A 21861-nucleotide genomic window follows, 5' to 3' on the forward strand; every position below is an offset into this window, starting at 1 on the left:
AAAAACCACTAAAGCATGTTCTTCAGTAATAGGCTAACTGAACCCAGAAGGAAATGTGAGATGCAAGAAGCAATTGTGAACAAAGAAATTGTTAAATAAACAATGACAACAATAATATTAATGGTGACTAATCTGGGCATTTAGAAAAATGCAGAGTGAAACACAAGACAAAGTAATCCTGAAAATCAGGAAGAACGGTAATCAAGAGTCGGTAATAAGAGTTAATCATTCTAAGGGGCTTGTATTGATCAGGACAAGGGTAGAGATGTTGATTATGTTTAGACTTGGTTAAATCAAGTATGCAAATTTAAAATTTAAGTGTAATCCCTAAAACCACAGAAATAGAATCTATAATTTCCAAACTAATAGACAGGAAAAAGCAGGGAATAAGGAAAACCCAATAAAATAGACATCAGAAAAAGAGAGAGAAGTAAAGAAAAACCATGGTATACAAAAATATGAAGTATGATGATGGAAATAAATAAATTCAAGTGTGACAATACTCACAATAAATATAAATGTGTTAAACTCACCAGTTAAAAATAAAAATTCTCAGATTGGATTTTTAATCAGATTTTTAATCCAGCTACATATTGTTCCTAAGAGATACTATGACACAGATGACATAGAAATCATGAAAGAAAGGAATGAAAAAGATAAATCAGGACTTCCAGTTAAACAGTAGAAATTTAAATCAAATATTTATCCTTACTCTCCTCTGAATCCCCAAAAAGGAATAAAGGAATAAACCCACAAAGACAACAGAAGAGATGGAAAATGTCAAGAAAGCTTTGAAAGAAGGAAAGCAGACGGATAAGTGGTAACTGACTCAGCAGCACAGAGAAAGCTGAAACCCAGCAGCCAGTCTGCAGGAGGTAAGCAGGCAATACGAAACGTCTGACTCACATAGCAGAAACCCAGAAGGGAGTGAAATGGAGAAATCAAGTACCTCTGAAAGCCCAATGAGGGGAGCATTGAAAAGAGCAAGTCTGGTTGAAATTCTGCATAAGAAATGGTCCCCTCTCCAAACACACAGCACCTCTCCATCCTAGTAAGAGACAAATCTACAGTCTGGAAGGGTTGTACCAGACAGGCTCATAACTGGGAGAACAGGCACAGAGGAGGGCAGGTATGAATTGCCAAACTGAAACAGGGAGATCATTCAATGATGAGATTACAAGTGCCCTTCTTGTCTTTGCACTGAGAACAGCGACTGTCAGGCCTAAATGTTCCACCCTGGGGAAAATGAACAGTCCAAAAGAAAACCTACAGGCATCTAGACTTGGTTGTCAGGCAAGATTTTAACAACTGGGTATCTACCCAATCATCTACAGTAAGTATCATTCTTAATTGAGATAGATTAGATGCTTTACCTTTAATACTCAGGGCGAAAGCAACGATTTCTGCTATCATTGCTTCAATGCAATATTGGTCTAGATATCTGAGCTGTACAATAAGATGAGAAAAGAAATAAGAGGTATAAGTAAGAAGTAAAATCATGTCACATATGATTGTCCACACAGAAGATGCAAGAAAATATCCAAACTATTAAAAGTTTTTAAATAGAAAAATCTAACAGAAGATATGAAAGTCCTTAATGGGAAAAATTAATAAATGTAGTGAAGGGCTGGACAATATTATTTAAATTAAAGAGAAAAATTAATAAATGTAGTGAAGGGCTGGAGAATATTATTTAAATTAAAGAGGCTACCTTGGATGGGAAGACAATATAAAAAAAAAAAAGTCAATTCTCCTCCAAATTAACCTACAGTTCCAATCAAACTCTCTGAGCTAAAAAAACTACCCAGTCCTCCTGTGTGTGTCTCCTGTACTGCCCACAAAGAACACTTCACTTCTGACACTTCTGGTCACCAAGTGTGTGACCGGAAGCAATCCTCTGTGACACCGTCTGGGTGTCCTACAATTTAACTCAATTCTGATACTATCTACCTGGAGACAGTATCAGATCCCACAGGTTAAGGGCCCAGTCCCACAAAACTGCTCTCCCCACCCCACTTCAGATGCCAGTCAAAAGTAGGAGGTCCCAGTTACTGGCAACTTCTGTCTGACTTGCCTGCAAATCAGAGGTTCACACGACCTCCCACTCAGGTTTGATTAATTTGCTAGAACAGCTCACAGAACTCAGGGAAACACTTATTTGCCTTTACCAGTTTATTAAAGGATATGACAAAGGATACAGATGAACAACCAGATGAAGTGACAACATGGGGCGAGGTCTGCGAGGGTCCTGAGCTCAGGAGCTTCTGTCCTCGCAGAGTTGGGGTATGTCACCCTCCCAGTGTGGATGTGTCCACCTACCTGGAAGCTCTCTGAGCCCCCTACTATTGGGATTTTTATGGAGGTTTCTTCACATAGGCATGCTCAATTATTAACTCCATTTCCAGCCTCTCCCGTTTCTGGAGGATAGGAGGTGGTGCTAAAACTTCCAAGTGTCTTTCTAATCATGGCTTGGTCTTTCTCAAGATGAGCCCTCAACCAGGAACCATCCAGGAGCCTATTAGAGTCTCCCCATTAGAACAAAAGATGCTGCTAGTGCTCTTATCACTTAGGAAGTTAAAAGAGTTTTAGGAGCTCTGTGCCAGAAACTAGGGGCAGAGACCAATACACATATGTTCTATTATCTCACAATCTCAAACAGTGTTTTTCAAAGAGCTTGGCAAGCTGATCTTAAAATTCATTTTGGAGGATCAAAAGACAAGAAGAGCCAGGACAATTTTGAAAAAGAAGAATAAGAAAGGGCACTCATAAAAGTTACTAAAATTTAAATAGCTAGAGTCATTAAAGTCATCGGTACCAGCACAGAAAGAGAAAAACATCTGGTTTTCAATTAATGTCATTTTTAAGCATTCCACTTTCATCCGCCACCCCCCATCTTTCCAGCTTACCCTCTCTAGTACCTCCAAGGAGAACAATCCACTAAACCTGTTGGGCCCTAAAATTTGTTGATTTTACCACCTTTTCACTGTCCCTCACCATCCTTGTGTCCTTTCTTCTCTTTTCCACCGCCTTAAACCCACAAGACCCTTATTCCTCTCACTCTCCCTCCTTTTTATTTCTGTTTTTTAAATAAACTCACTCAGCAAAACTCACGTCTTGTTCAATCTAACTCTTCACTTCCTGTGAACCTATATTTGGGTTGACCAACACGGGGAGCAGAAAATACACAACCATGCTAACTGGTAACTTTAGGTGGCTCCTGGTGTGCTAGCAAACATACAACAGCTCCCTAACTCATTCATGGTCTTACTCTGCCCAATGACTGTTTCTTATATTTTCTTCCATCTTCAAACCTCCAATACTTCCTCCTCCATCCTCACTTAGGAAATCACCACACTTCCTGGTGTCCTGAAGAAATTATTTTATTAAAATAAAAAATCAGATTTCTTTTTCAAGTTATCTACATAGAAACAACACTTTGACTGAAAGTAGAAATTTCAGCAACTACTATGCAAATTAGAAGACAGTAGTATAATGCCATCAAAATGCTAAGAGAAAAATAACTGTTAACCTGTCCTACACCTGGCTAAACCTTATTCAAGAATGAAGGTAAAATAAAGACTTCAGAACATCAAACTGAGATTATGTACTTCTTTACAGGAACGTACTCTAGGAAAAAAAGAAAATGACCCATAAAGAGAGGTGTGCAATGCAGGAAAGAATGGTGAATAAACAAATTGGTAAATATATGTCTCTACAAATAGGAACTGTAGAAAATAATCATAATAACATCTAACCTGGAGGTTAAAATTAAAATATAAATAAAATGCTGGAAAATAACAAAATGTATGATGGTGGGGATGATTGGAGTTAAAGTGATCTAAGATTCTTGAATTGTATGGAGGAGGATAGAAAGTAACTTTAGACTTCAAGTAAGCATGTTATTATTTTAATAATAACTATTAAAAGAAAGTATAAAATTTTCAAAGAGTAAAGAAAAAAATGTTGCAAAGTTTACTGATGAAAAAGAGAGCAAGAAAGCAAAAATGTAGCAACTTAGAAAAATCAGTTCAAATTCAAAATACAAATTAAGATGGTAAAAATAAATCAAATATAGTAGTGATCATAGTTAACGTTACTGGACAAAACTAGCCCATTAAAAAAAGAAGGTTGTCAGATTGGGTCTAGCTGTCTGCTGTTTACAAAAGACATATGTCAGATATAAGAACATAGGAATGCTGAGAGTTAAATGATGTAAACATAAACAATTCGATCCAAGTAAATATCACTCAGAAGAAAGCTGGTATAGCAATACCACCATCAGATGGTATAAGATTTAAAACAACACTTTATCAAAGAAAAAGAGATGATGATGTCATTTACCTAACCAGGAAGTTATGTAAGTCTAAACTTATATGCCCCTAAAAACAAGGTCCTAGAACATGTAAAGCCAAAAGTAGGGAGGAAAAACGAGAAGAAACGGAGATTTAAACACAACTCTCTCAGTAATCAGTAAACTGTGCAAAAAAAAATTTAAGTATATAAAACATACAAACAATCCAATTAACAAGTTTGATCTAACAGACATATATGGATCCCATTAAATACACATTTATCTCAAACACGTGGAACATTTACAAAAACTGACCACATATCAGGCCCTGAAGCAATTTCCAGTAAGTTTCAAAGCATCTGTTTTGCACAGATCACGTCCTCTGGCCATGATATAATTAAGTAGAAATATGTTTTAAAAGGATAACTAAAATGTTTTGGAGATTAAAAAACACATTCCTAAATAATCCATTGTCGAAAAAGGAATTATAGGAAAAAAATTTAAAATACTTGGAATTAAACAATAATGGGAATACTACATTCCAAAGTTTGTGAGACATATCTATTAATGATAATATGAGAGAATTATTTCCTTGGTTATAATTGTTTATCTTAAAAAAGAAAAAAGATTTGAAATTAAGATGCCAAGCCCTCATCTTAAAAAGTTAGAAAAAAATAAAATAAACTCAAAGCACAAAGAAGGAAATAATTTAACAAAGAGAGGAAACCAATGACATTTTTAAATGAACATATAATAGAATGGATGGCTTATCAGGAAAAGGAGGGAAGCTAAAAAAAATCTGTTTAAGAACAAAAAAGCTGGCAAAACCGTAGACAAAACACAGACTAAAATAATCAAAAAAATTACATACAATTTTATGCCAATAAATTTGAAAACTTAGGTGAAATAGACATTTCCCATAAAAATGTGACTTACCAAAACAGACTCAAGATTCAAGAAGTAGAAAGAAAAAGAGTAAAGAAACTGAATCAGCAGTTAAAAGAAAATCTGCTTATAGAAAAAACACCATGTCCAGATAATTTTAGATACAAGTTGTGCAAATAGTCAAGGAATATTTAATTCTACGTTACACAAACTCTTCCAGAAAATAGAAAAATTGGAAATGATCCCTAATTCTTCTTACAAGATTATCACAATCTTGAAACCAAAATCAGACATGGAAAGCAAAAGAAAAGAAAATTATAGGAGAGACTGCTTGTGAACATCAATACAAAAACCCCCAAAACACAAAGTACAGATTGAACCTAATAATGCATTAATAACAGATAAATCATAACCAAACTGGACATGAGAGAATGGTTTAACCTCTTAAAAATAGAGTGGGCTATCACTCACTACATTAACAGATTAAGGAGAAAACCCCATAGGATCATCACAATATGTTATATTGAATATCTTTTCTCAATATAACACCCATTCAAGATTTTTCAAATAAATAAATAAAATCTCTTAAATATAATGGAATTGAGCGGAATTGACTTAACCCAACAGTAATAGAAATTTCCCCCAAAATCCATAGCAAACACCATACTTAAAGGTGGAATATTGGAAACATTTCCTCTAAAATCAGGACCAACCAACACAAGTAAGCTACTATCCGTTTCTGTTCAATCTTATCCAGAAAAAGAAATTAAAAGTATAAGGATTGAGCAAACTGCACACTGTATGCAGAGGCCCTAAGGATTGGAAGGAAAGAAAGAAAACTGTCCTTATTAGTAACTATATGACCAGAGTACTAGTTTTCTATTGCTGGGTATCAAATTACTCCAAAATTTAACAGCTTAAAGCAACAAACCTTTATTACTTCAAAGAGGTTCTGACGGTAGGGAAACTAGAAGCAGCTTAGAGGCTCAGGGTCTTTCAAGAGGTTATAATTATGTCTGCTGAGGCTGCACTCCTCTGAAAACTTGACATGGACTGGAGGATCCTTTTCCAAGATGGCTCACTCAAGTGGCTGTTGGCAGAAGACCTCAGTGCCTCTCCACAGGGACCTCTCCACAGGGCTGCCTGTGTGTTCTCATGACATGGCAGTTGGCTCCCCCACAGTGAGTCATTAAAGAAAGAAAGAGAAAGAGACACAGAGAGAGAAAGAGGGTGAAACATAAGCTTCAGTGTCTTTCATGTCTTTCATAACCAAACCAACCACCATGGCCTCCTCATTTTTTTATTTCTTAGAAGCAAGTCACTAAGTCCAGCCCATGCTCTAATGAGGGAGATCAGGACCCACTTCTTGAAGGCAGAAACATCAAAGAATTTGCAGACATTTTCAAAACCAGTACAATTACTGAGGTAGAGAATCCAAAAGAACATGCACACGATTTATTATAATTAATAAGAAAGTTTAGCAAGGTTGCCAGAAACAGAATCAATATACAAAACTCAGTTGCATTTTTATGCAACAGTAATAGAGTTAGAAAATGTGATTTTTCTCTAATTTATTTCCTTTAGCATAATGCCCTCAAGGTCCATCCATATTATTGCAAATGGCAGGATTTCCTTCTGTCTTATGGCTGAATAATATTTCGTTGTGTATATATATTACATCATCTTTGTCCATTCATCTATTGACAGACACTTAGGTTGTTTCCTTATCTTGGCTATTGTACAAACTTCCAGTTGTAAGACGAGTAAGTTCTGGGGATCTAAGGTAAAGCGTGGTAATTATACTAAATATTACTGTATTATTTATTAGAAAGTTGTGAAGAGAGTAGATCTTAAATGTTCTCACCACGAAAAAGAAATGGTAATTATGTGATGTGATGGAGGTGTTAGCTAACACTATGGTGGTGATCATCTTGCAGTACGAAGTATATCGAACCAACACATTGTACACCTTAAACTTACACATGTCATATGACAATTATATCTGGAAATAGATATTATATATTATATATATATGGAAATATAATTTTCCAATTATATACCTGGAAAAAATAAAAATAAAGAAAATGTGATGTTTTTAATAAGATACGTTATTAATTGATAGGAAGACTCGATTTTTAAAATCTGAATAGTCTCCGAATTAATCTATAAATTTTCGCTGTACTTGATAAATTCTAAAATTTTCATAGAAGAGAGAAGTCCCAAAAATAATCAAGAGGAGCCAGGCTGGTGGCACAGCAGTTAAGTGCGCACTATGCGCTTCTCGGAGGCCTGGAGTTCACCAGTTCAGATCCCGGGTGCGGACATGGCACTGCTTGGCACACCATGCTGTGGTAGGCATCCCACATATAAAGTAGAGGAAGATGGGCACAGATGTTAGCTCAGGGCTAGTCTTCCTCAGCGAAAAGAGGAGGATTGGCAGCAGTTTGCTCAGGGCTAATCTTCCTCAAAAAAAAATCAAGAAAGATTTGAAGACAAATAAAAAATCTGCCTTACCAAATGTCAAGGCTTATTTTAAAGCAATAGAAATCTCAAAAGTGTGTTTGATACAAAGATAGATAATTGACTAATTGTTTAAAATGAAGAGCCCAGAAATAGACCCACATATATACAGAAAATTAACATTTGATAGAAGTGGACTTGCAGATCAATAAGGAAACAATAGACTAGTCAAGAATTTCTGGGATAATTAGTTGTCCATATGTTTTTAAGCAGATTAGATTTCTACGTCATACAAAATGAATTCCCGCTGAATTAAAGACATAAATACAAAACCCAAAACTTTTAAAAAGTTAGAATAAAAGGTAGAAGAATGTATTTATGACCTTGATGTAGGAAAGGATCTTTTTAAACAAGATTTACAAAAGCACAATACAGATAATAAAATACTGACACACTTACTACATTAAATTTGTTAATTCATCTCTGATAAAAGTCACTATAAAAAAGAGAAATGACGAGCCATAATCTAGGAAAAGTCTTTTTCCACGCATAACACCAACAAAAATTAATACCCAGAATATATACAGTACTTCAACCAAAAAAGAGAAGCAACTCAATGGAAAATTGAGCAAAAGATATTGATAGGTAGTTCACAGAAGAAAAAAACGAATATACAATGAACATACAGAAGTATCCTCAGTCTCACAGATAATCAGAGAAAATCAAAATAAAAGCACAATGAGTTACCATTTCACTCCTCAAAGTGGTAAAAATGCAAACCTAATATTTCAAATGTTGGAGAGGACGTAGAAAAACAGAAATCCTTATATACCGCTGCTAGGAATATAAGCTGGTACAACTATTTTGGGAAAACAATTTGGCAAAATCTAGTCTAGCAGACACTATTTCCTACCCTCCTCTATGGTCGCTTAATCATGAGTCTTAGGGAGACAGAGACATCTAGAGGATTCCCAAGTTTCTGGAAGCTGGGGAAAGAGTGGAGGAAGGACCAGGAGTTCAGTGTGGGATAGGTTGAGTTTTAAATACCAGTGGAACATTCAGCTGAAGATGCCAACGAGCAGATGGACATGTCTAAGGGAAGAGGTCTATACCATGGATAAAGATTTGGGAGTCTTCAGTGCATAGGCTGAACAGAGAGTAAAATGGAGGCCCATGAGCCTCGAATGCCTGAGAATGTGTTTGCTTCACATGTGCAATATTTTTAGCTAGGCAGGGACTAAGCAAAGTGACTATTCAAGAAGTTGCCCTCCCCACCCATTACTGTGCTTTAAACAATCTGGCTTCACCTGTTTGGGATTGAGTTGGAAGCTCTGATGTGGGAGATATAAGGAGCCATGGGTCTGCTTGGACCACCAGGGGGCCCCAAGTGCTTGGGTTTGAAATTTTAATTTTATAATACTTCCATAAGCCGAGAAAATCAATTATAACATATATTAATTATTCTCTTGTGCTTATTCAAAAGTTCAGGCATTGGGGGCCATCCCTGTGGCCGAGTGGTTAAAGTTCTGTGGGCTCCACTTTGGCGACCCAGGTTCCCAGGTTTGGATCCCTGGTGCAGACCTGCTCCACTCATTAGTCATGCTGTGGAGGCATCTCACATGCAAAGTAGAGGAAGATTGACACAGATGTTAGCTCAGGGCTAATCTTCCTCAAGCAAAAAAAAAGAGGATTGGCAATGGGTGTTAGCTCACAAGAAGAAAAAAAATTCAGGCATTGGATTCAGCATACATCACTGGACTGCCGCTGCCTGCTACATTATGTCTGTGCCCCACAGAGTCCTATGAACACACTAGGAAATTAGCAGAAAGTGAAGACCATTTGCTGATAAAAGGGTCTTAACCAAACTGTAAATCCCTGCTCTTTATTCTACACACAGTCAGGATTCCATAATCTCCAAAGCTGGCAGCCGGTGCCTTTTCCCTGGTTACCAGGGCAAAGGACAGTGTGTTCAGGCTGCACAAGACATTTGGAAAGAACAGCGTGGGAGGACGCAGGCATGTGTGTTAAGTACTTTTGACACAGTCTCCATGTTTATTGAATCTTTGATACCTAAGTATAATTTTTACATCAGTAAGGTACGTAAAAATCTGCTTTGATAAGGAAAATTCTGCAGGATAGTGGTTTTCAAACTTGATTGCACACAGGAATAGCCTGGGATACGCCTGGGTGCCGCCCTCAGAGATTATGATGATGTCATTGTCATGGGTTGTGTCCTGGACATTAGGAACATTACAAGCTCTCTAGGTTAATTAAATATGCTGGAAAGTTTGAGAACCCCTGCTGCAGAAGAATTATTCCTAGGGCTATCTTGGCCATCCATAGGGTTTCTTACTTTTGGAGGTCTCCATTCACAAGAGAAACAGCGTAATGGATCTCAGCCTAAACTGGCTTCTCCTTCTGGCCTTCGGTTTGGCTTTAAATATCTAATTTGATTTAAATTCTTTTTAAAGTCTCAAGCAACCACAGGTTCACAATTCCCTTTTCATCACCCTGAAATCCGTAAAGTTCTGAAAACAAAAGTTTTGTTATAACCCATTTGATGGTTAAATCTGAGCTCGGCTGATGTGGGACTGTTCATCGTCTTCGTTCGGCTCACTTAGTGTGAATATTCATGCTTCTCTACAGAAATAGTCGTGTAATGGATTACAGATTCCTGCTTCAGTGTCAGGAACTATGCAATATATTTACCATAATAGCTTTCTACAATCCAACAGTTTGGGATAAGAGAGGCATTATGCTAGGTGAAAACAAGAGAAAAATAAATCAAGATGTGGTCCCAGGCCTCAAATAAGTCACATAAACACAGACTGTACTGCAATATGGATATCTTATTGAGGACAGGCATACGAAGTTCTCTGGAAATGTGAAAGAGGGGGCAATTGCTTCTTGAGTGAGATGAAGGGAAAAGTCACAGAAGAGATGGCATTTGTGCCAGATCTTGGAGAATGAGTAGAGTTTGCCAGCTTGAGACCCTCCAACCAGCAGCAACTGCTCATGCAAAGGCCTTATTTCAGGAGACAAGAACTGGGTGGGATGTATGGGCAAGGGTGGTGGAGACGGACTTGAAAACGGGGACCCCCAGGTTCTTAAGGGCTTTGTAAGTTAAAGATTTTGGACCATAACCCAGTGGTTCTAAAACATTAATGTGCATAAGAATCACTGGGGAATCTCAGATTTAGATTCGGGACGTCTGGGATGTGGCTGGGGGTTCTGCATTTCTAACAAGGGGATGTCAATGCTGCTGGTCTGAGCAGAACACTTTTTGAATAGAAAAGCTCTAAAACTGAGGTAACCAATACAACAGGCACTGCTCACAGTGCTGGTTAAATTCCAACTGTAATTATTTAAAATTCAACAAAATGTAAAATCTAGTTCCTCAGTTTCACTAACCACATTTCAAATGCTCAATAGCCACGTGAGGCTGGTGGCTACTGTATAGGACAGTGAGAAATAGAACATCTCCACCATCACAGAAAGTTCCATTGGTCAGGACTGATTCTAAAAGACAACATGGCACCACTAAGCATTTTCAGACAGGGATATAAGGCCAGCTAATGAAAATAACTAATATTTAACACATTACTTATCATGAGCCAAAAACTGTTTGTGGTGGTTTTAAATTATGCCCATGCATAAATTCCTTGATACTCCTCCCTTTAATAGATGAAACCTCATTCTCCTTCCCTTGAGTGTGACCTCACTTCTAATGAATAAAATGTGACAGATGTGATTGTGTGACTTCCGAGACCCAGTCATAACCATGTGGCTTCCTCTCCTCTCCCTCCCTCTCATTCTCCCCTCCTTTCTCCCCCTCCATCTCTCTGTTTCTCTCTCTGTCTCTCTCTGATTGCTCAGTCTGAGGCAACCAGCTGCCATGTTGTAAGGACATTAAAACAGCCCTATGGAGATGCCCACGTGGTGAGAAACTGAGGATCCAGCCAATAGCTATGTGATTGAGCTGTCTTGGAAGTAGATTATCCTCCAGCCCTGTCAGGATCACTGCATCCCCAGCTGACATCTTGATTCAACCTCATGAGAGACCTTGAGTCAAAACTACCCAGCTAAGGTACCCCCAAATTCCTGACCCACAGGAACTGTGAGATAATACACGCTTGTTTTCTTAAGCCACTCATTTTGGGTAATTAGTGACATAGCAATAAATAACTAATATACAGCTCTAAGCACTTTGCACATTTTAACTTACAATAACCCTTAAGAGAACATTCCATCTTATCTCCACTTTACAGATTGGGAAACTAAGCCATAGACAGGCTAATTAAATTGTCACAGCTAAGACACATGGGAATGGGGATTCCAATCCAGGAGGTCAGGATCCTGGGTCTTGCTCTCTACCGCTACACTGTTCTATTTCAGATCAGTCGGAACACATCTCTGGGAGAATATGGGGTACAGTTTCAGGGAGCCACCGAGGGAGATACCATCTTCATATTCTGGCTGCATATTAGGGTTACCTGAAGAACTTTTACCAATGCCCGTGCCCCATCCAAGATCAACTGAGACACAATCTAAGAAGTGCAACCCAAGCATTGGAAGGCTTTAAAGCCCTCCAGGTGATTCCAACGAGCAGCCAGGGTCAAGGACCATCGACAGAGCGTTACTGTTGCAAGTGTGGGCCCAGGAGCTTGTGAGAGGCGAAAGTTGTATTTCAACAAGATTGCCCAGGTGCCTAGCATAACAATAAAGTTTGAGAAGCGCTGCTCTAATCCTTCCCCCAGGCCACACCTGGTGAAGGCAGCAGCTGAACATCAAACGGACTGGCACATATGGTTTTGCTGCAGGAACTGAAATTGAGTGCATACAGAAAAACGAAGCTTACTATTTACAAAGTGGTTCTTCAAAATACCAAAAAGACAGGAGGAGTGAAAACCTGAAAAGACAGGTGGAAAAAGCAGGAGAGAACAAATAACTTCTCTCGGTGTCAAAGAGAAATGAAGAACTCCAGGGGGTGACCAGCAAAAATTAGGGTGTCGGAGAAGAACCTGCCTTAATAGACAAAAATCAAACAAGACAGCAAAATTACCTCTTATTGGTTTGAGGCCAGGGGTAACACTATCCTTACCGTATGGCTTTGGAGGTTTTGTAAAAGCAATATGAAAAATGTTTTATTCTAACCTTATCCGTCTACAGTAAATATCAGGCCAGTAGAAGTTAACAGTTTAAAAGAAAGGGAACAAAATTTCTTACTTTTTCCCTATTCAGTTATCAGCAGTATAATTTTAGGTAATCCTCAGTTACGGATGATCCCCTTTATGACTTACCCATGCACTTGAAATTTTATCAATGTCATCTGTCATTTAAAAAGCCAATCACATACAGCATTTCCTTCGTCCTCCTCAGTTTCCAGGAAGGTGGGAAGAGAGCACTGTATCAATCTATCAACAAGAAAATGAAGAGCTAGGGAAACTGTTGGTAGCATCATCCTGCCTCACAACAGGATACTGGAACCCGCTCCCCAAGTGGATGCTTAGACAGTAGAAGTTTCTCCTGCTTATCCAAAAGGAGACATAACTCAAAGGGTTAATCAAAAATTGCTTGCTATGTAGACGGCAGTCTTGCAGTGGTTGTCAAATGTTGGCATGCATTGGATTACCTGGAGGGCTTATTTCAACACAGACTACTGAGTCCCATCCCTAGAATGTCTAGTTTAGTAGGTTGGGCCATGGCCAGAGGATTTGCCTTTGTATCATGTCCCCAGGTAAGGCTAAAGCTGCTGGTCCCAGGACCACACGTTGAGGAGCCCTCCGGTATAAGATGGTGGGCAACGCCACATAGTGCGAAGGAGCTGGAACGCTGAGCCCATGTCATGGTTTAACTCCCAACTCTGCTGCTTCCAAAATGGGTGACCGTAGGCTAGTTACTTAACTCTCTACCTCCATTTCTTTATTTATAAAGTGAGGAAAATAACAGGGCAATCTCCTTGGGTTGTCATAATGATTAAAGGTGTTAATTCATATAAAGAGCACAGAACAATGCTTAGTAAACTGTAAAAGCTCTCTCAGTGTCGCCTATTAGTATCAATGCATGTTGAAAACAAATTATTTTTGTACCAACTTTACTCAGCATAATGTGTGCTTCACTAGCAAAGCTAAAACATAATAGTAACTCATTTTATTTACTTTCTTATTCACTTATTTTATTGTAAATATAATTATCAGTCTTGTTCTCAAATACTACATATGAAAGAGTGATCCCTCAAATGAGAGAATAAATTCCAGAAGGTATAGGCAAATTTCGTTACGAGTCTGTAGCTACAACAGTCTCAGAAGGAGATATAGTTCTTTAAAAAACACTGTAATTAGGGGCTGGCCCCGTGGCTGAGTGGTTAAGTTCGTGGGCTCCGCTGCAGGCGGCCCAGTGTTCCGTTGGTTCGAATCCTGGGTGCGGACATGGCACTGCTCATCAAACCACGCTGAGGCAGCATCCCACATGCCACAACTAGAAGGACCCACAATGAAGAATATACAACTATGTACCAGGGGGCTTTGGGGAGAAAAAGGAAAAAATAAAATCTTTAAAAAAAAAAACACTGTAATTATTAAACAAGAGTTTAATACTCATGTTAAGATATAAAAGGAAGAATTATCTGACAGAAAAAGTAAGTGGAAAAAGTCAGGACAGAGCACTCTGGAGTCTGAAGTAGACAGAACACAAGGGAGGAAGTCGAAACAACCGGCCCCACGGTGGACAGGACACAAGATGGCGGCTGCTGCTCTGAGGACTGGAAAATGGAGCCAGCAAAAGAGCCATGTCCAGAACACTGGCCCTAGAATGAGCTAAGGAGGAATCAGCTAAAGAATTTGGAAAGAAACATTCAGAAAGACCGGAAAAAGCAAACTCAGAGCTCAAACAAAAGGAAGAGTAGGCAGGTAAATGGGAGGATCAGGCATTGAGTGAAGGATCCTGTCCCGAGGCAAGAGTTTTAAGTCCATATGCAAGTCTTAAAAACGTAGTACTTTCTCTCTGTCATGAAACTATCACAAACTGAACTCTTGGTCCTCTATAATCCGGCCCTGTGCCCTTCCAACTGGATCTCCTACTTCCTCTCAACCACTTTTTGTCCTAATCAAACCCACTGCTTATAATTTTCCTAAAACATAATCTGATGCTGCAGCAGCCATGCCTGTGCTAACACTACTCCCTCACTGAAAACAAGCTGCTCTTCTTAACTTAATCCTTTCTGCCCTTTAAAGTCAAATCGAAATCCATCTTCTCTGCTCTCTCACAGTAAAATTAATTTCTCCTTCCTCCCTGCTCCTGTTGCTTCTTTTTAGCCATTCTTTTAACATACATCCTGCCTCATGGCAAAGTGAATCGGTGCTTGCCTGTCCCCCTTCCTCAATCCTGTGACTGGAGGCACCCCACCAGCATGCTGGACATGATCACAGTGGATACAGCAGAGTTCTTTACACTTGCCATTCTCCTACAGGTCCAGACTTCCTCCTGTAAGCACTTGTGAATCTGCCCCCGGGCTCTTTATAGTGGCTGGATGATGCCAGCCCCTGTAGAGGAAAAACTGGAACTAGACTAAACGCCCCTGGGAACAGTCCTCAACCAATTATGGTCATGGATTGGTAGATTAATATCCCCAGCGCCCTTGCCCCTGGGTAGAACAATGCTGAGTCTCCCAGAGGTCCCCGGCAGGCTGGAGCCCCAGTCATCTTAACCTGCTCATTAATGCACCCTGTGTTGACTTTCTTCCCATCTCTTTCTCACTTCCTCACTTCCCTGTAGGTGTTTCCTAGGATCACCTTCAAATAAATACCTGCTCTAGAATCTTGACCTAAGAGCCTACATCCACGGGAATCCAATCTAAAGCAACGCTCAATAAATATCAGTATTTGGTTAGGTGACTTAAGCTCATGGAAGAGAAGAGACCAAAAGGAAAGGGAAGAAACTCCAGGAAAGGTGGCTATATGTTAAGATGTTAGGATGAATTTTCAGAGGTAAAAATGAGCAGGTGGGCACAGAGCTCTTACGGGCATGGAGGTTACAGGCTGGAGAGAGAGGGCAGTCAAGGCTGAATAGGCCAGATGAGATCAGATTTTTATGATGATGATCTTCCCTAAGAAATCCTCAAAGGTTTTCTCGAGGGATTTCTCTATAGAATAGCTACAAATTAATTCATTTATTAACATTATCTTAGCATTATGGGATTAAGACACACGGGTACTTACTGGAAGTGTGTAGAAATATACCCCCAAATTAAACCTCAGTTCTAAGGGTGACAGCATATTGAATGGGAATTTTCCTCTTGTCTTAGAATTCTGTGGAAAGCCCAAAGCTGAGAACTGTATCAGTCAGGATGGGCAAGATAAAGCTCCAGAAACAACCTCAAAATCTCAGCGCTTTAAAACAAAGGGTTTTTTTGTTTGGACTACATGTCTAAGGCCGGTTTATGGGGGGCTCTGTTCAATCTTATCATTCAGGGACCCAAGCTGACAGAGGCACTATCCTCTTACAGTGCTGATATCTCAGAAACAAATCTTCATGGTTTGCTATACAGAAAAAAAAAATAAAAAGGGTGGGAGTCAAGTTCGGCAATTAAATGCTTCCACCCAGAAGCAAAATGAGTGTTTACTACTCACATTTCTTTGGCCAGAACTAGTCACATGACAACATCTAACTTGAAGGGGACAGGGAATTTTAATTATCCATGCCTTGCAGGGAGATGAACCACATATTGGAGACCATTAGTTATATCCCCACAATCATAGTTAGCCGAATAATGCCCCCCAAAGATGGCCATGTCCCAATCCCCGGGATATGTTGCTTTACACGGCAAAAGAGACTTTGCAGGTGGGATTAAATTAAGAATCTTGAGCTGGGGAGACTATCGTGGATTATCCCAGTAGGCCCAATATCATCACAAGGGCCTTTATAAGAGCAAGATAGGAAGACCAGAGTCAGAGAAGCTGATGTGATGACGGAAGCAGAGAGAGAGAGGTTTGAAGATGCTATGCTGCTGGCTTTGAAGATGGTAGAGGAGGCCTCCAACCAAAGAATGCAGGTGCCACAAGAAGGAAGGAAATAAATTCATCCCTAGAGCTTCCAGAAAGAACTGCCGACACCTTGATTATTAGCCCACTGAGACTGATTTGGGGCTGATTTTGTCCCTCAGTAGAGGGACAGGAGATGGGAGAGAGAGAGTGCATTCTAGACTTCTATACAGAGACCCTCTTTCTTTCCTAGAAGGCTGCCCCTGAGGCCTTGTCCTTATCCTGAGGACTGGCTGACTAATCATCCAGAGTTTTAAGATCATAAATTTGTGTTGTTTTAAGCCACCAAGTTTGTAATAACTTGTTATAGCAGCCATAGGACGCTAACAGGACGACCATCCCTCAGGACTTTCTAAGAAGTGGCCAAACTGCTGCTTTGATTATCAATTTCTATCCCCCACCTTCACCCTAAATAAGAAAAAAATAGAAATTTGAAAGACCATGTTGACGGGAATTCATTGGAGTAGGAAATGCTTTGTCTTTGTTCCCTGCATCCTACCCCAAACCAAGTGAAGAGGAACGCCCTATAGAACTCCTCAGAGATAATGTGGTGTCAATGAAACTGGGGAGACTGGCTTCTCACTCCCTGGCAGAGCAAAAACTAGAAGGCCCATTTAGTCTGGCCACCATGTGCAGAAGATGTGAAAAAGTTCATAGGAGAACTTAACATATATCACCAGGAATTTGGAGTGTACGAAAATAGAGGCTGGTGTCTGCTTCCTGCCAAGACAAATCTGAATGTAGGGGTAAGGGACTGGCTGAAGTTGTCTGCAATGAGCAAGGCAAAGAGAAAGAGGTCAGCAGTGGGCAAGTTTCAGGTCCTTTGGGTGGAGTAAGGATGCAGAGCGGGTTGGCCAAGGAGATGATGTGGAAGATGGCGGGCTCAAGGCATCTTATGGTACCCCAACAAGAGGTCAGCCTTTTGGAAAGAAGAAGAGGCTATCTCTGATATAGAGCTGGCAGAGGGAGGGCAGGAGCTGAAGAGGGGTTCAAGCAAAGAGTGAATCAGCAACTTTAGGAATGCAGAAGAAGAAGAGTTCCCCAGTGAAGGTGTCCAAGGTGCCCACAAATTTGTCCTCCAAAAGAGCCAGCATTTGGACACCAGCCACAATGGAGGAAATAGTGGCTAGGAGGTGTCGGACAAGAAAACTACACTGAGTACCTGAGCACCAGCCAAGTTAGAAAAGAGACCATGGAGAACAGGATGCAAGAATGGGATGGTGAAAGAATAAACCATTACTCCTTCCCCTTTTCCAGACCCCTGTTCTTCCCGCCTGAGCTCTAGGAAAAGAACATATTTTTAACTGAATGCAAGATTGAAAGTATTGGCTTAACTTGCGCTATATTTTGTAACACAAAAATGATACTGTTCTTACAGGTTAAAGTGAACAAAAGCTGTTATTTCAGGAGAGGAGGCAAGGGAAATGCAACATAGAATGTTTGAAGTCAGTGATGGAAGAAAAATAAACCCATTTCCTGGTTTTGATTCCATTAAATTAGGTCCATTCAATAAACCAGCTATACAAGCCAAAACAAAATATAGCACAAATTCCTACCAGCTCATTCTTCTCTTTATGATAGAAAAATAGAATGGAGAGTATCAATTACTTTTTTCTATTGTGTTCTCAATATCATTTGTTCATTAGAAAGTAACTTTCTTCAAGGCTAGCTTTCAATATCTAGAGCGCTCTCCTTTACAAACAGCAGCAGAGTCAACTAAAGATTGTTTAAACAAATATGAACGTTTGTTATTTTATATAACTACAAACGGGGCAGCTCCAGGATTGGTTAATTCAATGGCTCAAGAACTTCATAATCCTCAGAGTCTGAGATTATTTTAGCATCCCCTCATGATCACAAAATGACTGCTGAAACTCCACCATCACATTCTCACTTGATAATATCCAGAGATAGGAAGGCAAACGTATCTTTTCCTTTGCTCTGCTTTTAAGATCAAAGAAAGCATGCCCAGATGCCCTTCAGCAGACATCTCCTAGGTGCCATTGACTGGATTTGGGTCACATGCCATTCTTAAAGAACTCATTGGAAAGGAGAGTGAAACTACCGTGTTTGGCTTGGATTTAGTAAGATTCACCCTTGGGGACCAGAATGGATTGAAGCACGTAGCCACCTGATCGATGAATAAAATGTGTTCTCTTAAAAGGGAGAGGAGGTGACTGCTGGCAGGCAACCAACACATTATGTAAAGTAAAGTAGAGTATTTGTCCTATCAAGTCAAAAGAGGTGCAGTCTCAGGTAAGGTTTCTAGAAGCAGAGACTGAGGTGATTTATTGTGGGATCGCTCTCAGCAGAAGGGGAGTGGGGGAGGAAGGATGGGGCAAGGACAGTTGCTAAGCAAGGACAAGGTGGTCTCAGCTGGCCTTTGCCTTCAGCCTGATTCCATGGGGATCCCTGGAGGATGAACCATACCACAAAATTGGTTCCTGCCTTGAGGAAAGGGGGCCGACTTTTGCACCCCATTTTCAGTCAGCCATTGTTTGTGAATTGCTGAAAGGGACATAAACTCTATAACAAGATGACTCCCTTCAATGGGGGACATTTCTTTGGGGAAAGGAGCGACTATGGGTCATTAGTAGCCAACATGTACAGCATCCCTTCTAGTAAAAGGAATCTGGATGAAGCACTAACGATGTCCACCATCAGTGCTGCCACTGGAAATAGACCTGAGGACTGAGACAGAACGGCACTGTCCCCAAGATACCTGGCATACTAGGCCATTCTGGTCTCTCCCATAGCAGGACAATTACAGGAAGCGTGGTCACCCTGGGCCACTGAGCAAACACCTGTGTTTCCTCTAGAGGATCCCAAACATACTAGCATGTTTCCAAGGTCCACCACTTCGCTCCGTGTGTTAAAGCCTGAGTTTCAGGTACTGCTTCTAGAGCTTTTACATGACATGGAGCCCAAGATGAGAAGCGTTCCCGTATTCACTTCTGCCCTGCTGCCTCCCTCTGCCCACCCTCGGAAGGTGCTGCAAGCCGTACTATCAGGATAACAAGCTGCCAAAACTGCTGGCTCTGGTTCTCTTTGTAGGTCTGAGTGGTCCCATCCATGGGGTAGAGAAAGTATCTGGACTTGGAAAGTGGCTTGTTTCTCATCTGGTGGTATCGGCCTGCAGTGATGCAATGAATCACCCAGAGCCTGTGGCCTGGTCTCAGGCCTACAGCATATCATTCAACCCACACACTTTAAAGAACCTTCCACTGCCAACACTCTGATAGGAAAAGGTTAAGCCACTCTCCACTTCCAAATTTCACTCTAGATTTCCTCTGGGTCAAGGAGAGCCGAGTTACAACAATCCCCCTTTTTCACTAGAAATGGAAATACTTTAGAGGAAACCAAGACAATGAATAAGTCTTTCCAAATAATCTATTTTAAAAATTATGGGTGGAATTGCAATGTACAGATTAATTTCCTCTTAAAGTGTAGCTGGATTTCAAAAGTAGGAAGAAAGGAGGCTGAACAAATCAATTTTGGCAGAAGCTAAAAGATTTGAAAACAACTGGAATATTCTGGCCGCCATCTACAACAGGAAATGGAAAGAATTCTAAAGCCCACCAACAATTAATATTAGGAAAGTCAGTGTTTCTAATAAGCAACCATTTGAAACAAGAATAAATATTTTGTCTTGTATTTTCACTTCCTGCGTTTATGTCTTATCCCCTCTATATGGTGCAGATTCTTTTCCAGGAAGGTTTGACTCAGGCTCACCCGTGCAGACACACCCCCGCCCCTGGACCTTGCACACAGAAGGCACTCAATCAATATTTGTTGAATTTATGAGTAAATAAAATCAGCAGAAATTTAGTTAAACCATTTTATGATCTGCTACCACCATCATTAATAGTACAACTTATCACTTACTCAACTAAGAAAAATATTGGAACAAATCTTCTTAACGCTTTAACACCTTATGTATAAATGACCTGCCAAAAACAAGCTAAACGGCGAAGCCTTTAGAAGCAAACTCTGTTCGCTAATGCACATCAGTATCTGCAAATAATTCTGAGGGTAAAGAGAAATTCATTACGTAAGGATGCCCTCTGCTGGGAAACAGTCTTTTCCACTAAGCTCAAAGGATAAACACTTTCTTCATTGACTCACCTACCAATTACACTTGTTTCTTTTTTTAAGTTATTTTATTGAGATCACATTGGTTTATAACATTGTGTAAATTTCAGGTGCACATCATTATATTTTGGCTTCTGTACAGACTGCATCGTGTTCACCACCAAGAGTCCGGCCTCCATCCGTCACCATACACGTGTGCCCCTTTTCCCCTCCCCCCACCCCCTCCCCTTCTGGTAACCACCAATCTGTTCTTCTTACCTATGTGTTTGTTTGTTTGTTTGTTTATCTTCCACATATGAGTGAAATCATGTGGTATTTGTCTTTCTCTGTCTGATTTATTTCACTTAGCACAATACCCTCAAGGTCCATCCATGTCGTCACAAATTACACAATTTTGTCCTTTTATATAGCTGAGTAGTATTCCATTGTGTGTGTGTGTGTGTGTGTGTGTGTATACACACATACATTCCATTGTGTATATGTATATATGTATGTATACATACATATTTATATGTTTGTGTATATATATATATACACACACATACATTCCATATACGTGTATACATATATATATATACACACACAATGGAATTCTAGATGTGAGATATAAATCTATCACATCTTTTTTATCCATTCATCTGTTTCTCATCAGAGGAGAAAAAGTCCACAGGCCAAGCATGAGATCCTAAAGTGTTGAAACGCTTGCAAACACTGAGGAGAAATCTTAAAATGCCATAGTTCTCATTCTAGGTAAAATAACTTCGAATTAAAGCACGGGGTAAAAACAATTTTGGAAGCTAAACTTTGGAGAGAAAGGTGTCCAGGTTCCAGCACTCAGTGAACATCTCGCATGTGCCCAGTTTTTCCCATCAGTGTTGTCTTCTCAAACTGCCTGACTTTGGCTGGTTTGTTTAGGATCAGAAGCAGTAAGGCCTCGGCTTCTCTCCAGCACCTTTGCACATCTCTGCTCTGGTTTTAGATTTTGTCTCTCAGAGGGAAATATGAATTGCCTTATTTCCTAGTTCTAAAGAGATGCCAACCGGTGTTCCCAACAAAGGTTGGTACTTAGCTGTTATTCTTTTTGCCGAGAAGGAC

This window comes from Equus przewalskii, chromosome 21, assembly GCF_037783145.1.
Source record: "Equus przewalskii isolate Varuska chromosome 21, EquPr2, whole genome shotgun sequence".
Classification (NCBI taxonomy): Eukaryota; Metazoa; Chordata; class Mammalia; order Perissodactyla; family Equidae; genus Equus; species Equus przewalskii.